A 3,333-nucleotide genomic window follows, 5' to 3' on the forward strand; every position below is an offset into this window, starting at 1 on the left:
CCAAGTTCTTGCGCACACACACACACACAACGCAGTAGAAATAAGAGCATGTGACCTTTCTTTTCCAACTATTTTAGTAAGTGTATCCTGCCAATCAGAAAAGCAGGGGGCAGCTTGCTGCTCTGTGACCAGTTACCATACCCAAGGGAAGCCCATGGTTCTCAAAGTGCCATGTCTCAGTGGCTGTGTGGCAAGGGGGAAGCCCCGAAGCCATCACAAACGCCACACAGTCTGCACCCTTTCTAGTCTACTTATGCTTTTCTGAGGGGCAAGATTCTTCTACTCCCCCACCCAGCAGTGGTTTTAAACTCCCTCCTGGGTTCATCCTGCCCTTCTCCGTCCATCACAGGAGACAGCCTGCCACCACATGCAGCTTCATTCAACCCACCGAGAATATCCAGATATTGGGTTCAACTCTTCTATCTGGTAAATGAGGAAAGAAAAGTCCAGAGAAGCTAAGTGACTTTTCACTCTTGCTCTTTCTCTTCCTCAACTGCAAGGGAAGAAAAGCATTTAGCTGCCCGAACATCCTGGGAATGATGAGGTGCTCAAAGGCAGGTGTGTTTGTTCAAGGTAATTTTCCACTGGTTGTAATAGAAAATCCAACTAAATGGCTTAAATCATAGGAAGTAAAAGTTTCCAATGCCTCCAATGAATGCCTTCTGCATAGCCACCCTCTATTATCCTGGGACTTTGTAGTCTCCACCCAGCCTGGCTCTGGACAGTCTTGCAACTGGCCTTAGCCAACAAATGTAGCAAAAGCAATGGACTGCCAGCTCCATGCTTAGGTCTCAAGAGGTTCTGTGTGCTTGCAGTTGTTCCCTTGCTTGATCGTATTTGCTTGTGCTTTCACTTCAGGCTTGCCATGAGACCATGCCAGGTTAATATGCTGGATGGATGTGAGAGACCCATAAAGGATAAGACATGTGCAAGAGAACCAAGGTCCCCAGCTGACACCCAGCCAACCTTCTGAGTTCAACTGCAGGTGCAGAAGAGAGTCAGGCTGAGACCAGAAGAACTGCCCTGCTGAGACTAGCCAAAATTCCCAATCTGTAGAATCATGAGTCAAATACGTGGTCTGTTGTTTTAAGCCTCTGGCCTTGGTGTGGCTTGTTATGCAGCAATGGGTAACTGAACCCTGACTGACATTTGAAATAAATGTTTGGGTTTGTTTTTTTTTTTTTTTTAAAAAAAGGTTGAAGTTTAGAAGTCCAAGATTGATATGGCCATTCCATTAGTCATGGGGGACCCAAAATCCTTCCATCTTTATGTTCCATCATATTTACTCATGGCTTCCATCCTCAAAGTTGTCTCATCTCGTAATCCAAGATAGCTGCTAGAGCTCCAGCCATCACATTTGTGTCCCAGTCAGGATGGAGGGAGGGCAAAGAAGAGAGAGAGGCCTTTAGCGAGTTGACACCCTTTAAAAGAGCTTTCCCGGCTGGGCGTGGTAGCTCACACCTGTAATCCCAGCACTTTGGGAGACCAAGGCAGGCAGATCACAAGGTCAGGAGATCAAGACTATCCTGGCTAACACGGTGAAACCCTGTCTCTACTAAAAAAAAATACAAAAATAATTAGCCAGGCTTGGTGGCAGGTGCCTGCAGTCCCAGCTACTCAGGAGGCTGAGGCAGGAGAATGGCGTGAACCTGGGAGGTGGAGCTTGCAGTGAGCTGAGTTGGCGCCACTGCACTCTAGCCTGGGTGACAGAGCAAGACTCCGTCTAAAAAAAAAAAAAAAGAGCTTTCCTGGAAGCCCCACCCAAGGACCTGCAGCTTAATGCTCATTGGCAACCCTTGGTCAATGGGAAATGTAGTCTTTTAGCTAAGTGCATTTATGCCTGGGATAAAATCAAGGGTACTGTTTAGTAAGGAAGAACAGGGGAATGGGGATTGGGTAGGCAGCCAGCAATATCTGCCACATCATGTATGAAATAAGGTTCCAGGCCTGAGACACTGAAGTACATCAGGATGCAAAAGTGACCCCGTGTCATTCAGTGAACATGCTGGTTTCCCAAAGGGTCCATAATAGTAGCTGTGACCTGCAGGGTAAGGTTTGGGCAACAGAGATCTAAGTGAAGAATCGTGAGTATGCTGGTCTCCTGAGCCCTTTTGCTGTGAACACAGATGGAAGGGAAATTTTATTCTCAGAACCTGTTGCTCTTAACCTGAGCAGATGTTTGCTGTCTTTTTCCTATTTTCTTTTCATGGAGATGTAATTCCCATAACATAAAATGCACCATTTTAAAGCATATAATTTGGTGGGTTTTAGTATTCTTGCTGTGTTGTGCAACCATCACCACAGTCTAAATCCAGAACATTTCCATTACCCCAAAAAGAAACCCTATACCATTTGCAGTCAGGGCAGATGCTTCCCTCAATCCTTCTCCACCCAGTCCTGGGTAGACCAGAGAGCTGGACTTACCATATGAGTGAGTGCTTGAGCTCCTTGGATGACATAGGTTCAAACCCTGGGATTCTGGAATATTGTAGACCCTCTTAGGAAAACCAAGGACAGTGTCATAGTGCAATTCATCTAAGGTAAGGAAACGTGGGGTCCCCAAGGATGCTAAACCCTCGAGCCTGTGCCTTCAGCCTGTGAGCTCGCTTCCTGCAGCCCACAACCCCCGGCGGCTGTAGAAGGCAAACAGGCTCTGCAGTAAGGGACAGGGAAGCTTCCAGAGCTTCTGAGCCTCCAGGGCCCTCGGTAGTGACACCCTAAGGTGCAGAAGCTTTAAAAGCTCTCTGTTGTGACACCAGACACTGATATGGGATTTCTACATCCAGGTGGTACTGAAAAGTGGGCTGAGAGGAGAGGGAGGATGCAGCACATTCATTAAGGGCCTTGTGTGTGGTAGATTCAGACAGAATCTCCTTTTTCTACTCACAACCATCCTGGGCAGTATTAGACTCCTTTTCCAGAAGGAGAACTTGAGATTCACAAAGAGATGTGCCTTGCTCTGACTGTACAGCCGAATTTCAAACACTTCCATCTGAGCCTCGAGTCTCAGCATTCTCCATCGCACCATGCTGTGGGCACCTGTGGAAATGCCTCCTGACCTGGCTCAGAGCAGGTACAGCCACCTCTTGAGTGGCCTAGTTAGGGGCAGTGACATTAGGTCGGGGCTTGGCTTAGCTCAGCCCTGGGCTCCTCCGTGCCGGTGGGAGTTTGGCGTGAGCTCCCCTCCCTTCTGCCTGCCTCCTATTCTTCAATCCTCAGGCAAAAAGGTTGCTCAAGGAGACTCCAGGATTTGGGGTCTGCCTCGTCACTGTCACCAGGAGGCTTTTTTTCTGACTTGCCAGAGCTCCCCGTCAGTCCTCGCAGAGCCTCTGG

Source organism: Symphalangus syndactylus, chromosome 10 (assembly GCF_028878055.3).
Source record: "Symphalangus syndactylus isolate Jambi chromosome 10, NHGRI_mSymSyn1-v2.1_pri, whole genome shotgun sequence".
NCBI lineage: Eukaryota > Metazoa > Chordata > Mammalia > Primates > Hylobatidae > Symphalangus > Symphalangus syndactylus.